This window comes from Hydra vulgaris, chromosome 12 (assembly GCF_038396675.1).
Source record: "Hydra vulgaris chromosome 12, alternate assembly HydraT2T_AEP".
Lineage (NCBI taxonomy): Eukaryota > Metazoa > Cnidaria > Hydrozoa > Anthoathecata > Hydridae > Hydra > Hydra vulgaris.
Window position 1 is genome coordinate 73,969,610 of NC_088931.1, and position 21,697 is coordinate 73,991,306.

The window sequence follows — 21,697 nt, forward strand, 5'->3', positions numbered from 1 at the left end:
AAAATAGACAAATTCACAAAAACTGCTGCTTTTTTGAAAAACACTGGTAAACTGTAGTGATTTAATATAATTCAACCGAAAAGACGAGTACGGACGCAAACATAAAACTTATTAAATAGAATTGTATATAACTTTAATACAGTTAGAATAGTTAATTAGTTAACTAATTAGTATAAATATATATTTTAATAGTTTAATAGTTTAATTGATCTTTTTAATGCCTACACGTAAAATATAAAACCGCGCAAACTTTTTTTTCTTATTCATGAAATAATAAAAATGAGGTATAAATTTTTGCATCTCCCGATTTATTATTGTTATTATAACTATTATTATTATTATTATTATTACTATTATTTATTTACACAATTGTGCATATAAACTGCAAATTTTGGACTTTTAAATAATAAATCTTATTACTAGTCGAAATAACAACTTAAATCAAATGTTTTTATAAACCATAGCAGCCAGAAACAGTAAAACAGTTACGTCCCACGCCATCAATAACATAAAAAATGCGTTAAAAAAAATAGAAGATAAATAAAATAAATAAGATAAACATAAGAGTCGTTGCAACAACATAATCCATAAAAAAATATAATACATTTTGATATTAAATATTTAGAGACTGAGGTTAGATTCTGAGGTATTCTAGGGTAAGGTTCTGATGAGATTAAAGTAAAGATTCAATCAAATAAATTCTAAAAGAATATTTGGTAGCACTTGTTTAACAACGGAGTACTGAGACGTAAATGAGCAAAGTTTTAAAAATTCCTATTCAGAAGTTGGAAAGGGAATACCCAAAAATATTGTTACTATGTAAGGGTCATGGGCACAAAAAGTAGGAGGTAGATATTTTTTGACTCTTAAAACAACATTTTGGATAGCTTCGAATAAATATTAATCAAGTAATGCATTTGTAGAATTGCAGTGAAGCGGAATTTTATGGTAACTACAACAATATATCATTTACAATGATAAGATATTTTGTCTGCTACTTGCCCCAGTCAGATTGTAATTATATATATTTATTAGAACTTAACATTGTAAAATGTTATCGTTACAATAACATTGTAAAATGTTATCGTTAAGATTTAATTGACGAAATAAATCTAACTAATATAAAACTTAATAATATATATCGTCAGCCTGGAATACATATATATATATATATAATATATATATATATATATATATATATATATATATATATATATATATATATGTGCCGTATTCGACATAGAATCATCTATTTTTTGTGCACTTATTAATTTTATATAAAATTACACTTTTTCGTTACAGCTCAAAGTAATTATACAAAAAATGCATACATACATACATACATATATATATATATATATATATATATATATATATATATATATATATATATATATATATATATATATATATATATATATATATATATATATATATATATATATACACACACACACAGACTATCTGCATATATACATACATACATGTATGTATGTATATATGCAGATATATTTCTTTTATATTACATGAATGTAATATATAAGAAATATATTTATAAGAAATAAACAAATATAAGAACAAATTTTTAAAATTATATGAAATAAATCTTTTAAAAACTTTATTACACAAAACACAAAATTGAAGTATAAAAATTGAATGTAATATACATGAAATATATAGGTACTCACTTATTTACATGAAATATATAGGTACTCACTTATTTACATGAAATATATAGGTACTCACTTATTTACTCATTTCTAAACACATATTTTATAAAGCATATAATTGTTACAATTGTTTACATTTCAGATTTATTAGGATTCAGATCAAGATCAAGAATAAATATGATCGAGAATGTAGTACAAAAAAAAACAAGTAAAAAACAAGTGATTACTCTTATTTAAAAGTTTGAGAAGAAATTCATTGTCAATAATCAAAAGTTTTTGTTCAAGTTTGTTTTTAAATTGATCAAGGGAAGAATTAGTTTTTAACTCATCTTCATTAGCGTGTTCTATAATTTTGGTCCTCTGATTGCGATGGAGAATTTAGTAGCAGAATAATTTGTTTTTGGTTGAATATATCCAAATCGTGATGAGTATAAATAATTTATTTAAAAAAAAATTGGTTAAATAAGATGGGTACCATTTTATTATCAGTTTTGAACAGAAATATAAGCACTTGCTAAGGGTTAAGTTGAAATACGTTGAGTATTTTGAATTTATTAAAAAGAAATTTAGTGTGTGAGAAGCGATCCGCGTTTCCAATAATTCTTATAGCGTGTTTTTGTTTAAATTAGCAGCTAATTAATTTTAGATACATTTGTGCTGCATCATGCAACGTTACCGTAAGTTAGATAGCAATGAATATAAAAAAAAGTAAATGAATTTCAAAATTTAGAGTGCAGTGTGTAATAGGAATTATTATGTTTGTGAGAGTTAACATTATGTTTGAACTTTGAACATTAAGTTTGAACATTGAACTATTAGTTTTTACTTTTATTTTGAACTATTAGATTTGTGGGATCTTATTTTATTATGTTGTTTATTTGCATGTTTAATAGACTGTAGGATTGTTTATGTTGTTTGTTGATTTTGACTTGCATTATTCACAGGCGAGTCTTTAACGAACAATTTTTTTTTTACTAAACGAGCTTTAAACTAACAGGTTATAATAATTATTTCGAGTTTTAAACTAGTCGAGCTCGAGCAACATGTTAAACGAGCCGAGCCCAAACAATACTAATCCTTAACGAACCGAGCTCGAACAAAGAATCTCATGTTCGAAACGAGCTCAAGCCGAGCCTGAACACTCCTAATATGTAAACGAGCCAAGCCGAGCCCTGACAAGCTTGGCTCGTTCGGCTCGATTTACAGGCCTAGTAAAGGAGGTCTATATTTTTTGATATTTTATTTTGAATTATACGTATGTGCTCCTTCCATGTTACATTTTCACCCAAAAATACATCTAAAAACGACAAAGAATGCTCTCTTGACATAAAAGTTATTTACAAAAAGATTAGGAAGCTTTAAGTGAATATCTTTTTTTCATGAAGACGATGGAAGGAGGTATTATTTTAACATACATGGACTATTATGGACAATATATTTTAATATACACACACAATTTATTTGATAAAAACCATTCGCTTAGTTTCGCAAGCTCTTTGTTTACTGTTACAAATAAAACATCTTTATTAGAATAGAATATGTTATTATTAGGGCTTTACTTTTTATTAGAATAGAATACGTTATTATTAGGGTTTGGCAACCGGTGGAAACCGCTACCGGTTAACCGGTTTTTTGTTCAGTTTTCTCGAAACCAAAAACCGGTTTTTTTCTTAAAAAAACTGCAAAACCGGTCGTTAATTATACATTACGAAATAGATAATAGTTTGAAGTAACGTGGGAAACACAAATATCGTGAAAGTATATATAGTTTTAAAAAACACTTTGATATTGCATTTAGCTTTATTTATTTCAATATTTTTTTTGCAATTATTAATAGATAACATAGCGAGAGAATCTTTTAACTATATTTTAAAATACTTATAATAATCAAAACAATCCAGAAAAGACTAGTAACACTAACTTGAAGTATTTTGTAAACTTTTTGATTTTTTCATTTATTGTTATTCTGATTTTATTCAAGCCGTACTTAGTATCTTTGGCAGACAAAGTTAAACTTATGATATTTAACCCAATTCACACTGGGCTGCGCCTTGATATTTATAGTAGACAATATCGAATGACCAGATTTAAATCTAAGTTGTTTGTATTAAAGAATATTATTAACATTTAAGAAAGAATTAAGTCTATTTTACATAGCACGCTCGAAAGACAATTAAGAACTGAGATCGGTCTGTAGTTGGACCCATCAGAAAGATCATCTGATTTAAAAATTGGTGTAACCATTGCACTTTTTAGGTTTTTAGAAAAAACTCGTAATTAAAAAATTGTAATAGTGGTGTTGTTATATATTTTATTGATTTAATAATGACATTACTGCCGATGTTATCTAAACCTGAACTTTTGTTTGGTTTTAACAAAGATACTGAATTTGATAGTTCTTTCTCCGTATGATCATGGTTAAGCATAGCAGCAATATTAGATGTCAAGTATGATTGAAAACTAATATGAGATGGTTTAATTTCACTGGTTAAATTTTTACCGAGTACGGTTAAATTTTTACACAACAAAAGCTAAATTGAAACTAAAATTTAGCTAAGAAGATATCAAAGGCTTTATCAGCATTTAGATTTATTAGGGTTTCTTCCCATTTTTCAAATGATATAATATCATGAAAAGATTTAATTAATGAAGGTATCGTTTTTTATTCGTTATGTTACTTTTCTTTTGTGAGAATCAGGCTTATTGCATTTATTTGATATAATAAAAAACGAAAACTGATTCAAAATATTTGTTTTTAATATATTTCTGTTTTTATTTTTGTAGTAACTAATTCAGTAGTAAAATATTGATGCTGCACTCTTTTTGTTTCTATTAATTTATTAATGTGCATATTAATGTCTTAGTCAAAAATGTTGAGATTAATGTTATCAAAAAAAAAAAAATACGTCTTTTTATTTGCGCTTGATTTATGTTTAACTATATTTTTAATGTGAACGAATTAATTTTTCCTGAAGGCGGTCTGTATAACGCATGCACAATAATATTTCTTAATGATTTCAACGCATAATGGTTCGTAATCTTTAGTGGTTGAACTTAAATTTTGAATCAATTTATATGATAATCAATGATTAATGAACATACATTAATAAATATACCCCACCTTTCTTGCCCCGACCTATATCGTCATATGGATGGATGAAAAAGAAATTGTTTTAGCAATTACTTAATAAGATGTTTATTCCGAAAACAAAAAATCTTAAAGATAATCCTTTTTTAATGTTAGATGGTTATAGTACGAATGTATACTCAAAATGTAATTATAATACATGCAAACAAAGTATACACATAACAAGATAATAAAAGTAATGAAGTTAGACATTTAAAATATTTGTATAACCTTTTTATATAACCCGTTATAGAGGGGGAGAGTCAGAAAATTTGCATGGTTATAATTTTTTATTTATAGTACTTTTTTACAAAATTTATAATCTGGCGATAAATTTAAATTTAGTTTTAGATAGTAAAGTTGAAAATTTTACTACATCAGTGCCCTCACGTTTAAGCAGGGAAGGGGGACGCAAGTGTTTTAGGGCTTTTCTGTTCTTGCTATCCCAAATTTTTGCAAGGCCTCTTCATTTGACATAGATATTAACATACTTAAGTTTTAATATGTAAAAGTGTCCTATCTGAAACATCAAAAAGTCCTGCTGGCGCCTATGTCTATATTCTTCTAGTATTTTTATAACTAAAACGTCGCACTGAGCTTTTCCAGTACCATGACCAGTAGCTGGGATACCAAACAGCTTAATTTCCAAATCAATGTAAACTAAAATTGCATATCTAACTCTTTTTGATTTCTTACCATCTTTTTTAATTTTCCCATAAAAATGTGATATTTTGGAAAAAGTTGCTTTGCTGCAAATTTACCATATTGAGTATATTGTTCAAAACTATTCATAATAAATTTCTTTTGAGCTTGCCAAATTATTGATTTTCTGAAAAAAATTTAAGCTCTGTAGTTGATTCGTCTGCTTAAGTTAACTGTTCAATATTAAATTTTTTAATTTTAATTTATTCTTTTCTTTATTTTCTGAATTATACCTTATCAGCGCCGACGACACCGGAGTGGCCAGGGGGTACGCGCCGCCCCACTTTTTTTCTGAAGGACTTTTTTTTTTCTTTTATAGAGAAAGTTCTGGACATAGAAGACTTTTTTTAAAAATAGACAACTGTGCCCCTCCACTTCAAAACCCGTGTTGTCGGCCATGTCTTTGATCCCAAGTTTGAAGACAACTATTCTTTTAGTTCTTCAAATAAAAACTTTATACTAGCTTAATACGAAACTTTATTAGGGCTAGTGTTCTTAAAAGATTTTTTTAATGTTATCTTTACAAATCCTATAAACCTGCTTTCCCTTCTTCTTAAATTTTAGATTTTTCTGCTGCCATTGAGTCCTTACTTATACTTTTCTTTACCCTGTCCCAACTTCTGATTAAAGAAGGAATATTACCCCTACAAAAATTATTAGGTAAATTAAATGTTATAAAAAGTAGTAATGACAGATTTGAAACAATACACCCAGAAACAAATGCTAAAACCATAGTAATCCAGTAAGAAAGAAAGAATTTATAAAAATTTTTTTTTTTCTTATTGGGTTACCATGGTAAAAAACGATTCAGAAATTATAATTCCCATCTTATTGATTTTTCCGTAAAGTTTTCTTTTTAACCTCCGTCTAACCATTGTTTTTTAATTGCAAAAAGAACATAGTTGTTAGAGCAATTAATAAGACTAAATAATTTTGCAATTTCACTGTGCCCAACAGTACAAGCAGTATAAATCTTTTGAATAGAGTTAACTTGTCTCTAGATCTTTTATATTGAAAAAAACAGAATTAATTCTTTATTTGTTTTCGTTCAGCTTTTCTTCTTCAAATAAATACACCCTAGCTTTAGGTTTCGTAACTATGGCTATTTCAAGGTAATGGCCAAAACTACAAAACTAATAATAATATTTAAGTAGACAACTTATTATTAGAAATGTACTATTATTAACTTGTTATTAGAAATGTACTGTTTTTAATACTTTGCCTTACCATTGGAAAGTAATTTTTAATATGGCATATAAGTTTTTTGAATGATGTTTTCGATCAAATTTTTCAATTTTAAATTTATTGCGCTAAAATGTTTATAAGGTAGGGGCCATTGCAACTAGTGACGGCCGCAAGTTACCCCCAAGGATCAAAAATAGATCTCATTTGACACTATTATAAAAACTTTGCAACTTAGTTTGTTCCGTGCCTAAAAACAATTTATTAGGATATCCACAAATTTTTCATACGCCACTGAAGAATAGCTTACTAAATATATTTTTCTGTAATTAATATTCAAGCCGAAATATACGCTCTAAAAGAATAAAAAAATTATAGAATAAATTTTAAGTCCAGGCGTTTGAAATACCAAACATATAAAGCCCTAATTCGGGTAGGCACCCTAAAAATTACCCCTAAAGATAAATTTTGTTTGGCTCAAACTTATTTTTATATAGATGGTCAATTTTTAAATTAGGATTTAAATTTAATTTTAAAAATCGATCACCCTTATAAAGATTTTAGGTACACAATAATGATTAAAAAAATTTTCAGTTGTTTTCTTATTTTAGTTCTTTCTAAAAACTTTTTTCTAACATTGTTTCTATACGATTCTTAACCAGCATGATATTTTCTATCGAAATTACTCATAAAATGATAGGGGTAGGCAACTGAAACAGCGCCAAACGCTCAAACAGCTTATATTAATACTGTTTGTATATGTTTATTATATTTTTGGTTACCAAGGCTCGTACTTTTAATATGGATTGTTGCTGACATTATTATAATATTATTAAATAATGTTGTCATATTATTATTCACTTTATTAATCTTATGTTATACTCACATAAAATTAATAAAGATGAATAATAATATGATAACACTGTGCGTATATATATATATATATATATATATATATATATATATATATATATATATATATATATATATATCTAAATTATGTTAGTGTATTCTACAAATAGAGTGCTCAATGTTCTTAAAGAATGGAGCAATAATAAATTAGTAAAAACACTGACCTAATTTTCTTCGACGTCTTCTTTCTCCATCAGTAGGTTCACGAGGAAGCTACAATATGTAAAATGTATGTATATGCTACATACACATACGTATGTATATGCTACATATACTTCCTGATGAACCTACTGATGGAAAACAAGCTGTCGAAGGAAATTAGATTTAGTGGTTTTACTAAACTATCTATGTATATATATATATATATATATATATATATATATATATATATATATATATATATATATAAAACAAATGGAACAGAAAACCTGCTACCCAGATAGCAAGCTTACTTTGGCCTAACGTTGGGCCAATGCATGGTGATGCATTGGCCTAACGTTGAAATTCGATGTTGGCCCAACGCAGGTTTGATCATTGGATAGGCATTGGCCCAAAATTGTATACAACATTGGCCCATAGTTGTATAAAACGTTTACCCGACGTTGACCCAACGTTGTATACAACATTAGCCCAACGTTGTATACAACATTGGCCCAATATTGTATGTAACATTGGGCAACTATTATGTAAAACGTTAGGCAAATGTAATTATAAATTGGCTATATGCTGAATTTCAACAACAAATACTGTATATCGGCCTAAAGTTTTATGCGACATTAGATTGTTGTTACAAATAGATGATTAACATCGCTACATTGAAATTTATAGAGAAATAAAAACAAAAATGTATGATACAACTATAAAAAATTACTTATTTAATTTACATAATTTCTCTGTTAAATATACATATTGCAAACACCAAACATAAACCAAAAACTAACGCATTAAGTTTTAAATAAATAAAAATTTAGTTAGTTTCGATATTGGCTGAGCAACTTGTTATTGACTCGTGTTTAGCTAATGATATTTGGAGCCCACGACTATCATCTTTTCTTCCACCATCTCTATCACATGCCTGCCTAAGCCATGCTTATTTGACTTCACAGCTTTTGCACAAAAGATAGCTGTTTGTTTAATTATGCACCAAAGAAACATAACAAATCGAAAGTAATTGTGTAATGCAAAATTGAAACTGAAAAAATAACTTTTATAAACCACTTACCGAAACGGTACCGTCGCTTTAGTTTTTTTCTTAAAGTCACGGTAGTGATTTCTGATTGGTTGATTTTTTTTTAATTTAAAGAATGCATGCCCAAACCAAAACCCTTAATCGATTTATATGCGCTCCACTGCGCCTATCCCTAAATCAGTCAATGTATGCAAATAATAAATTTAAAACAATAATAATAACTTTCAATAAAAAAAGATCTTCTAAGCGAAAGACTTGTTCCTGGATCTCCGTGATAGACGAACCAATGAGATACCACAATGCTAAACGTGCATCGTGGATGCGTAATTCGTTTTAAATTTGTACAAATAAAACTTTCAAAATCAATCAATAATATTCGCAGCCGTGACTTAAAATAAACCACTCAAACTTTACTACCGTGACTTTAAGATAAAAAATTAAAGCAACGAGACCGTTACGCTAAACACAACGTAAAAATTATTCTTAGTTAATAACATATAATTAAAATTACTTTTGGTTAGACTTAAATTAATATAAAATCTCATTTACAAAAAACCTTCAAAGAGTTTTTTGTTTAAAGCACATAATTTGTATAAAGATTTCATACGAATTGCACAAACGAATCATAAAATTTTTTTTACCATTTGCTTAAGAATTGTCTTGTTATTTAATTTTTCTACTGGAGTACTTAAATTCTCTACTTCTTTTAGTGGCAATGACGTTGTCAAGCAAGTCATTATCAATCATTTGTTACTCTTTTTAATTATGCTTAAAATTAAATTTGATGTGTTTTGTAGTTCATCAAGTTGTACTTCAATGCTTGCTAATCGTTCCAATAATACCTGCATACCTTTAGAGGATACAATTTTATCTTGAAAAAATAAAGTTAATAATATTCTTAAGAAACTATATAACAAATTACATACAACATTTCGAATTTATGAGAGTAAATACAACAGTCACTAATAAAGCAAATAAAATTAAACACAGAAGGGCAAATTTTTAATGATAAAAATATATACTTGCAGATGGATTCATAACATTTTTATGAATTATAGAATTTGCTAGTGTGCATTTAATTTCTGGTACTGACACAAAACAATTCTCGTTAAATGTTTGAAATACAAACTGCACTGAAAAACAAAAAAATTCATGTTAAAACAATGTTTTTCCAATGTTTGTAAATAATTTTTTTAAATATTCTGAATTTTTTAATTTATTCTGAATATTAATCATAATAAAATTTTTAAAAATAATATCACCTATAAAAATATTGTATTACCTTAGTCTATTAGATAAATCTAAATAAATGTTTTTATAATGAATAATAATGAATCATTGGCAACTGTTACAACTTTAAACTCATATGAATATTATGTTTTCTTTCCTAAGAGTTGATTTCAAATGGATTTCGAAGTTGGTATAAGCTTTGATATGTTGATTATTGCACAATAAAATGTTCATTAACACTCTGACTTTTTGACTGTAATATATGAAAAAGTTGTTAAAAGTTGTAGATTCTACAACTAGGGTGGAGTGAATTTTAGTTTTTTTTACAATTCGTTTAGCCTGGGTGTGCTAAAGTTGTCTATTCATTTCAGAAATACTCTGGAAAAATATCAATGCTCTAGGAAATTATCTTGAGGTTCCTCAAGACCTCTAAAATTTTAATGGGTCCCTAATATTATGTAAAAAAAAGTTGTTCAAAAGTATGTCATGTTGGGTCTCAAAAGAAGCAAAATTTTATAAAAATTTCAAAAATAACAATTATTTAAAAAAAAAATTGTTATTTTATAGTTTCTTGCAGAAAAAATGACCTTTTAAACTAAAAATGAAAAAATTTTATTTTTTTAAATTATAATTTCAAAAAAACTTAGGTTTTGCTAATATTCGGGTATTCAGCTTAATTTTTAAATCTAAGTTAAAACCTGCTAAATCCCGTCCTCTTCTTCCTTTCTTAATATTGTTTAAAAAATTATTTCGGTAATTAATTTGCTAAAACAATATAATAATTTAATTGTATAATACAGTATTTGTATAAAATTAGTCTTATCATAATAAATAATAAAGAATTATATGATTGGTATCTATGCTTGAGTGATAAATCTTTGAAAATGGTGTGCTCGAATTTCAGAAGCTGATTCTCCAATTTGTTTTCAGTAACTGAAAATAATTTGAGCTTGTACAACAAAATTAAAATTGTTAAAGATAAATTAAATCGTTAAAAAAAACAATAAAAGAAGAGATATATATAAGCTGATGCACTTTAAACCGCCTATTTCGGAAACTAGTTGTGAATTATGTATATTAAGTAAAAAACCAAAACGAAGGGTAAAAAAAGAAAATTGAACCAACAAACCTCGAAAAACTGTTTTAAAAAATTGAAACTTGCTTCATCTGGTTGTATAAATATGCTAATGTTCGTATTAGTAATATGAAAAAAAAATTTACATCTAACGACCCTAGAAGGACATATAAACTATTACATGCAAGTAATAAAGCAAAGATTCATCAATTAAAAAAGAAACAAAACGAGGAAATAAAAGAATTAAAAGATTTATATAATAAAGTCATTAAAAATCTTAATAAAAGAGTTAAACTTTTGTTAGTTAAGCTTGAAAAAAGTGACAATAAAGTTGCACTCCTTCATGAGAAAAAAAGAATAGCATGCAAAAAATTGTACTATGTAAACAAGAAGTTTAGCATGGTAATAAATAAACATGAAAATTTGACTTCTAACAGTTTAAATAATCCTGAAAAGGATACCAACTCTCCTAACACTGGAATATTAAGCAAAGAAAATAAAGATTTTAATTTAAGTTCTCTTCTCCATGATCGCAGAATAATAACATTTCAAAACGGAAGGTATTCTAATGATATAAGAGAAGTTATTGAGGAGTTAGTTTGTTTGAATGTCAGCATGAACAAAGTTAATGAAATTATCACAATTGTTTAAAAAAAACTAGCAAAGATAGATATAGAGAAATTTTCCTCAATTGGTACAAAATCTCGATTTATGACTGAGGCTTTAGCACTTGCTCAACATAAAGTTGCAGAAGAAATGATAAACACTGTAGAAATTAATTCGGGCAATTATCTTCACAGTGACGGTACCACTAAACATCATAGACATTTTCAAAATTTCCAAGTTACTACCACAAATGGAAGTACTTTATCTTTTGGATTATGTGAAATGGCTGGCAGTGATGCAGATTGTACTACTAATGCGTTAACCAAAACATTAGATGATATATGTGACACTTTAGAAAGTAGCAGCAAGGAAAACGATTTTTCTAACCTTGAATGTTCTTTTAAAACTACCATGTCTGATCTTGGGCCAGTTAATCCACTGTTTAATTTAAAGCTTAAAGATATGAGGAAAAAGTTACTGCCTAAAGTTATAAAGAACTTGGAAAGTTTAAAAAAAGGCGAGCAAGCAGATTGCATTAAAATGTCTAATTTTTTTTGTAAATTGCATTTATTATCTAACTTTGCAACAGAAACTGATAAAACAATTAACTCATTCAAAAAGTTAGTTTTAAGTAGTAGTTATGAAAATATTTTTACATTCAATACTGCTGAATCAGGTGCCACTAGATTAATAAGAACTGCATGTAAAGCTTTTCATGTAAGGGGAAGTGGTGAAGTTAAAGTTGCTGGGTATTTTAATGCATTTCTTGCTGGTAAAGGACAAAGTAAGTGTATGCTTGCACCCTTTGTTGGTAACAGATTTAATATATTATAATGCTGCAGCTTTTTATTTTCATTCAAAAGATATTTTAGAGTTTCTTTAAAATTGGCCAAATCAAAATAATCTTTTACTTGCAGTTAAACAAGATATTAGCAACAAATTATATTTAGCAGAAATGTGGGCTCTTGGAATAGTTGATAAAATAAATACAGGTTCATTTTGGCGGATAATTGAATCACAAAAGAGTATTCTTGATATGAATCCATTTTTGTTAACCTAAAAATGAAACTTTCAGATTTGTGTAAAAATGCATCATCGATTATGATCTCGAAAACACCAACATTTAGTCCAAGTGATGGTAATATTCATAAAGATATTTTGTATGATAAATTATTTGAAGAGACTAATGACACTGATTTAAATATTTTAACACAGCAGACATTAGAAGTAATTTGTCATTCTTTGTTAGTTGTTCTGAAAAGACAATCTGCTGATCAACTTCCTGGAGGTAAATATTGGCATCCTTCTGATAATATAAGTAAAGCTGCAGAGAATGTTTCAACGAAAAAAAAAGCGTCAGAAAGTGACTTTGCAGTATTGGATCTTTTAATTCGTACAAAGCCAAATGCCAAAATACAAACTATACAAGCTTATACTATGTGGTATAAAAACAAAACACTAGACTGGTTGAATAAAAAGACTTTAGATGAGCGTAACCATTGCTAAAAAAAGCTTCAACAAACTTTAATAAAATGAAAAATAAATACAAACAACGTCATTTAGAATTAAAGTTTGAAATGAGTGAAAGGTTGTCTGAAAAGCATAAAGCTAAAAAAACAGCTGAAGATAAAGCCTTCTTAAAAAAAACTAAATCGGTTAACGAGTTGTTAAAATTGAGGGCGAAGGTGTAGTTGACCTCAAAAGAAGCAGATGATGAATATGTTTTGTTGGTTGACACATTTAAAAGCAAAAAAATATTTAGAGCACAGTTGGATTTTTATAGGTATGTTATGGAAGTTAAATGTGAACCTAAATATTTTTACAAAACTAAAATGCATGGTAGTAAGCGAATAGACTTAACAAACTATGAGTTGTTCAGTAATTTACAATCAGTTATTAGAACAAGGACTTTTCCAGAGCCCATTGAGAGAAGAGTTATTCTTATTGAAAGAAAAGAACGAGATATTTTGATTGCAAAACAGAAAGAAGAGTTAAGTGAAAAATTAAAGAATGCAAGACTGTCTCAATTAGCAAATCAACAAAAAACAAACATATTGGCTGTCAATCTAAATGATGTTAATTATCTTGTTGGAAAATTTATTCAACATAAAATAATGAAAATCGACACTAAAAAATACTTTTGGTGTACAGGTGAAGTTCTTCGAGTAAACAAGTCAACTCCTAACTTAAAAAAAACTTTGTTTGATGTGGTCTATGAGACTGAGGAAAATCAAGTATGGACTTTTCCATTGCTTGTTGACCTTGAAAAAGGAAAGGTTATAGTTTTATAAAAAGCCTATTTTACAATTTATTTGAAATAATTACTAGTTACATATATTATTAGTAATATTTTATTAGATATATATTACATATATTATAAATTATAACATATTATTATAAATTAGTCGTATATATTAATCTATAATATTTATATCTATATTGTTTATAGTTATTATAACGTAACACATATAGTTGTTATATATATCGTTAATATTACTATAGTAGAAATATATTATAAATTATAACATATTATTATAAATTTGTCGTATATATTAATCTATAATATTTATATCTATATTGTTTATAGTTATAACGTATTGTATATAGTTAATATATATCATTAGTAATATTATATTATAAATATATTATAGATTATAACATATTATCATAAATTAGTCGTATATATAATATTTATATCTATATTGTTTATAGTTATTATAACGTAACACATATAGTTGTTATATATATCATTAATATTACTATAGTAAAAATATATTATAAATTATAACATATTATTATAAATTTGTCGTATATATTAATCTATAATGTTTATATCTATATTGTTTATAGTTATTATAATGTATCGTATATAGTTATTATATATCATTAGTAATATTATATTATAAAAATATTATAAATTATATAATATTATTATAAATTAGTCGTATATATTAATCTATATTATTTATATTGTTTAAATATATATATATATATATATATATATATATATATATATATATATATATATATATATATATATATATATATATATACATATATATATATATATGTATATATATATATATTTATGTATACATATATATATATAGGCGCTACTGCAGTTTCTCCACCCCCCCCTTACTTTTTTTTTATTTCTGATTATGTTAGAGAATTTAATGCTGAATAAGAATCTTATAAAAATATAGGTCTAAATAGCAACAAAAAGTGCTCTAAATCGCTGTTGAAAATTAAAAAATTACACTAAAAAACGCTAATATTCGCCATTTTTTCATACTCGGGTTATAAATAAAATTCTTTTCATTGATGAATTTAAAAAAGCCTGGTTTCTATCAAAAATGTACTGCAAAACTGTTAAAAAAGCAATTAAAAAAAGCAATAAAAAAGCAATAAAAAGGAGGGGCGGGGGAAGGGGAGAAACTGCAGTGGCGCCTATATATATATATATATATATATATATATATATATATATATATATATATATATATATATATATATATATATATATATATATATATATATATATATCATTTATGTATAGATATATATCGTTTATATTGATCTATAATATTTATAACATCGTATCTATAATATTTAAGAAAATTTAAAATTGGGCAACCTTGTGTTTTATTTTTTCCCAATTTAATGTTGTAATAGAGTTATGACTATATTAATGAGTAATGTATCTATGACTATATTAATGTATATATATTTTTCTGCTATATATATTTTTTCTCAAGGTTAGTTGTGAACTGAAAGTTATTTTATTTGTATATTGTTTAATGATAACAGATGGATTATTGCCTAAAGTCGTTGCGTAAAATTTTTATGTAGTTTTTTTTTATGATAGTAAAAAAAATTTTTATGATGGTAAAAATTTTTATGATGGTAAAAAAAATGTTAAAAAAAAAATAAAATTAAAAAACGCATTTTTTTGTCTAAAAAAATGTCAAGTTAGGTAGTATAAAAATGCAAATTTCTTGACAACCAGAAGTGTTACAAAATTGGTTAAACCCATTTTAAAACAAGGTTAACATTTTGAATGCAATAAAATTAAAATTAACATATTAGCTTAATTATACTACGAGATCATAAAATGGACTGAATGTGCCTACTGTATGACATGCCTGTATGAGTGCCTACTGTATGACATTACTGAAAATATTTTAAAAGTCTTCTTTATTAAATAAATCAAACATTTGAAATGTCAATACAGTAATAAGTATTTAAAAAAAAAAATAACTGTAAGATCTTACACAAAAACAATATGATTATTGCCTTTATTTTTATATTGATAATTTAGATTGTAGCAAAATGTTATAAGCACATTATTTAAATGTTAATTAATATTTTATTATTTAAAAAAATAAAATATTAAGTCACAAAAACGTCTTGATATTGACTTCTTATGAGGTAAACTTCTAAGATTCTAAGAAGATTAAAAATATAGCCTATTTTGTTTATTTTTATAATTTAAAAAGATGGAAAATGTTTCAAAAAATGTATCAAAAATGTAACAAACAATGTATCAAAACATTTCTTTATTTTGTAATGGGGAAAAAATAAAAATGGCAGACGTGTTTGAAAAGTTAAAATCATTGATTTAATTATCTTTGAATAAATAGAAAAGTATCAGTAATTTCTTTTATAAATATCTACTACCAGAAGAAGCTCTACAAAGCGCTTATCTGATGTTTCATAAAAAATAATTAACTTGGAAATAAATAAAGAAAATAGTAACAAAAATATTTTCAAAAAAGACAAAAAAAATTATCAACTTTTAGATTTAAAAGGCAAAAATAGTTGCGAATTTAAATTATTACCATAAGTTTTTATAGCTTAGAAGCTTGAAATCTAATCATTCAAAAGTTGGAATTCAATTTCATTTAAGCTTGAAATTCATAACTTCAAAACTTGAAATTCTGAACTTTAAAACTTGAAAATCAAACATTTAAAAGTTGGAAACTAGAAAAGATTACTAGGGTAATAAGTAGATGCAATTTATTGAACGAAAAAACTGAACTAAGTAAGCAAAAAAGAAGCAAGAACAAGTAGAGAACCTAATGTATCAAGAAGATTTTTTTACTTGCTATCTCAGATTTTTTTACTTGCCATCTCAGAGTATTTATTTGTCATTTGAGACCTCTTACTTGTTTTTGAAAGTGTTTGCATGTTTACTGATTTTTTATTTTATTTTAATTTTTATTTATTTTTCTTTCTAACTTTTTAACTACTTAAGTACTTATTAATCTGGATTTTTATAACTGTATTTATATTAAGTGTACTACCTTTATATTCATTTAACATTACTACTTCCATGATATTTTGGTATGCATATTGGCATAATATTGTTGATTATAAACTCCAATTATTTTTCTTTTTTAAAGTACTGTTTATTGCTATTTTTTATTTTAGTTATTGCTGTATACTTATTGGTACTTTTTATTATAATTTTTGTTCTATACTTAGTTGCTAATGTTTTTTATTATGTATTAAACCATCTATGAACCAAGACTAGTAATTTTTAACTCCACTATTAGGTAAGTTAAATATTGAAAAAAAAAGCATTTTTCTTATGGGGGATTTTAATATGGATATACTAAAATATAATAAATCAAATCCTATATCTAGCTACCTTGACTCGCTGACTCTTTTTCATTACATCCTGTTATAATTTTACCAACACGCGTAAAAGCTAAATCAAAAACATTTGTTGATAGCAATCTAGCAATCTTACTACTTCAATATCTGATCATGTGGCTCAATTTATCTGCATTCCTAGGAAAATGAAGCACCCTAAAAAAAGTATACCATACAGGCATTGTTTCAAGAACTTTAACAAAAATATATTTATTGAAGATATTTCCAACATTAACTGGGATCTCTATATTAAAAAAGATGATGATGTAAATCAATCTATCAGTTTTCTTTTAAAGACAATTGAAAACATATTAGACCAGCATGCTTCATACAAAAAACTAAGCAGCAAATTAAACTTAAATCAAAACCCTGAATCACCAATGGCATACTTAAATCTATTTACATTAAAAACAGACTATATAAAAAATGCACAAAATGTAAAAACACTACAACTAAAAATGAACTGTTTTCTAAATTTAATTTTTATAGAAACAGAATCAGCAACCTACTAAAAATTAGTAAAAAATCCTGTTACACAACCTATTTTAGTTAAAACCTAAACAATATTAAGAATACTTGGAAAGAGAAAGAAATCATTAATATAAAACCTTCCTACTATAGTTCAACTCTCACACTTAAATTGAAAGAAAACATAATCACAGATCAAACTACTGTATCGAATAAATTAAACAGCTTTTTTGTTACTATCCAAAACAAACTTCAAATCAAAATCATACATTAAACATCCAAATTTACTTGACTTCGGAGAGTTGAGAATTTAAATTCTCAACTCTCCGAATTCTAATTCGTTCTTTATTGATACTGTCACAGAGAATGAAATTTCTAATCTTATTAAAACCACCCTTAGAACTGGAAAAAGCTTTGGTCCTAATAGCCTTCCTAAATTCCTTCTTTTAGACATAGTTTATAAACCTCTCAGTATTATTATAAATAACTCATTTCAAAACGGTTTATTCCCAGATGCTTTCAAAGTTGCTAAAGTTATTCAATTATTTAAAAAAGGTTCTACAACTGTTATGTCTAACTACCGACCTATCTCTCTTCTTTCAAACCTAATCAAATTCTTTGAAAAAGCTATGTATAAGAGGCTCTATGCATTTTTGGATAATTTTAAATGCCTTTACAAACACCAGTATGGGTTTCGTGCTAATCATTCCACAACTCACTTACTTATTGAAATTACTTAGTCAACTAGAAAAGCTCTTGATTTAAAAAAACTTTGCATGTGGTGTCTTTGTAGATCTACAAAAAGCTTTTGATACAGTAGATCATTCTATCCTACTCAAGAAATTAGAATATTATGAAATAGGAGGAATACCTTTTAAATAGTTTACTTCCTATCTTCACAACAGATATCTGTTTGTCTCAGTCAATGACTCAAAACCTACTCAAAATTGTTCCAACGGTGTCCCTCAAGGCTCAGTATTAGAACCACTGCTTTTCTTCTTTATATTAATGACCTTAATAACTTAATTAGGTTTGCAACTCCTTACCACTTTGCTGATGATACTAACTTGCTCATTATCAGCAAATTTAAAAAAAAAAATAACAAATACATTAATCATGATCTTGCCAGTTTAGTTCAGTGGCTTCGCTCAAATAAGCTTTCTCTCAACTATAGCAAAACCGATCTGGTTATATTCAAGTCTAATAAAACAAAAATCAATAAAAATTTGAACTTTAGATTAAGTGGCCAGAAAATCATTCCCGTAAACTCAATCAAAATCTTAAAATTATAATTGATTCCAACCTTTCGTTTGCATCCCATCTTAAAGACTTAGCCATAAAATTAAGCTAAAGTTTGCCATTATGTCAATCTGGAAACACTATTAAATATATACTATGCCATTTTTGGCTCACATGTAATCTCAAAAGCAAGCAGTCTTAAGGATATTCCATCTTCAAAACAAAGCTTTAAAAATAATACATTTTCAGAATCACGAATTCAATCCTAATGTGCTTTATCTTACTTCTAAGATCCTTAAACTATGTGATCTTATTCAATTCTTGCATTGCCAGTTTGTCTAGAATCACCAACACAAAAACCTACCTCTTACCTTCAACAATGTCTTCTCCAAAAATGCAAATAACTGATAATATTTTCAATCAATTGATAATCTGAATCTTGCAGTCTTAAAACATTGTTCTGTTGCTTATAGATATAAGTCCATAAAAAACTAAAGTATAAAATCTTCGAATAACCTTCCCTATGACCTAAAAGCTCTCCATTCAATCTATATTTTTAAGAGAAACCTATTCCATTCCTTCCTAATTAAATACAGTTAATAAATCCAAAGATATGTATATCTGTGTATTAATGTTTATGATAAGTATGTGCGAATAAGTGTGAGTGTATATGTATGTATGTCCATATGTATGGATGGATGTGTATGTTTGTATCTGTATGTTTGTATATAACTATATGTGTGTATATATATATGTGTGTGTATAAATATATGTGTGTGTGTGTGTGTGTGTGTGTGTGTGTGTGTGCGTGTGTGTGTGTGTGTATATATATAAGTATATACATAAATGTGTTTGTGTGTGTATATATATATATATGTGTATGCGTATATATGTGTATATGTATATAATATATACATATATAATACACATATATAATATTATTATTAAGTGTGTTTATGTATTTATATTTGTATCTGTGTATTATGTATGTGTTTATATATATGTATGTATGTATATACGTATATTTATGTGGATGTATATATGAATCTACATATATGTGTGTATATTATGTATATATACAATTATTGTATACATACATGTATTGAATGCAGGGGGATATAAATATATGTGTTTATATGTATTTGTGAACGTAAGTGTGTATGTGTGTTTTTATGTGTCTAAATATATGTGTATGTATGTGACTAATACTAATTACTACTACATTTGTTATGATTATTGTAATAACTCTTATTTTTGTTATTTTATTTTTATTATTATAATTTTACTTTTTGTATTTGTTGTTATAATTGTTATTACTGTTACTACTACCACTTTTATCATTATTAGTATTTTTACTCCTTCAACTTTTAATGTTCGTTTTGTTACTGCTGTGGACGATTAATTTTACTATTAGCATTGACAGTATATTTATTAGCTTTTATTTGCAAGGTTTTTACTTTAGATTAGTACATGTACTATTTGTAAACTTCCGTGAATATGACAACTATTTCAGAATATATGAGTTGATTGATTGATTGATTGCTTGTAAAATGATACCATTTTTTTTAATGTCATGCAAGAAGTTTTAAAAATATACCAATAAAATGATCCGCAATTACATTAGCCACATATTGGCTACTGTAACTTTGCACAACCGTGGGTAACATTGCACATCTAAAGTCAAAGATATTTTATTCTCTAGCAGTTAAAAATTTTAACTAAAGCTGCAAAGTCAGCTGTTCATTATGGTTTTAATACGAAAGTGGTGTAAAAAAGCCATTTTAACGAGATTTCTTTCTACCCAAGCAATTTTTCTTAAACATAGAAAAAAGTCACGCAAATAATTTCTTGCAACTTTTATCCGTTAAGCAGGTCAGAATTAGACCCTAAGGTAAGTAAACGGCATAACATACTCATCATGATTAACTTTTTCCTGAACAAATTACAAATGTCAAGGAAAAAGTTAATCATGATGAGTATTTTTATGGATGGGACAATATTTGTTTCACATCAAGGAGCCTCAAAAAATAACCTAAACTAGAGAATATTAAAAAGTACCTCTATTAGACTTTCATTTCTCTTGAAGTTTGTTTATTTAGGTTTTGTATTTTATTTTAAAGATATATTATTGCCTACATTAAAAGAAATTTTGTGTTTTTTAGTTTTTAATGTGGCTGTTTCTTTTATCGTGTTAAATTTTTTATTAACCAAAATAATAGTAAATCTGATTTTATTTTTTTATTTTTATTCGTTTTTAAACTCTCGTTAAAATCTCCTTTAAACAGTATTATGACAAGAGTTTAAAAAACAAAATTTATAAAACGGTAAAGTTTTTCAAATTTTATAAGGCTGTGCAAAGTTAGCCAAAACCCCGGTTAACTTAGGACATAATTTAGACACAAAAATCATGACATAAAAATTATACCATGAAAAATCCTTCTTAAATGGTTAAAAAAATAAATTCTAATAATAACGGTTTTTGAATAGTTCAAAGAAAATTTTTGGCAAAACAAATATAAATATTAGAGAAGTTTTAAGCCAATTTTTAGAAACACGAAGCAAAAAATTTCAACTTTTTGCGCAAAATTACCCCAAGTTACGGTATGGCATTCGTATAAGAACAGGTTTTTATCGCAAAA

General features: G+C 26.3%; 1 long non-coding RNA gene across 2 annotated transcripts; it reads right to left on the reverse strand.

Annotated features, from left to right (window-relative positions):
- Positions 1-8,442: 8,442 nt before the first annotated feature.
- Positions 8,443-20,914, reverse strand: LOC136089002 (uncharacterized). 2 transcript variants are annotated; one of them, XR_010642690.1, is made up of 3 exons: positions 20,656-20,914; positions 17,347-17,507; positions 8,443-9,915 (listed from the first exon to the last, which is right to left on the reverse strand). It is a non-coding gene; the product is annotated as an uncharacterized LOC136089002 (long non-coding RNA). The 2 variants fall into 2 exon arrangements; XR_010642689.1 differs by having other exon boundaries at positions 20,345-20,914.
- Positions 20,915-21,697: the final 783 nt, after the last annotated feature.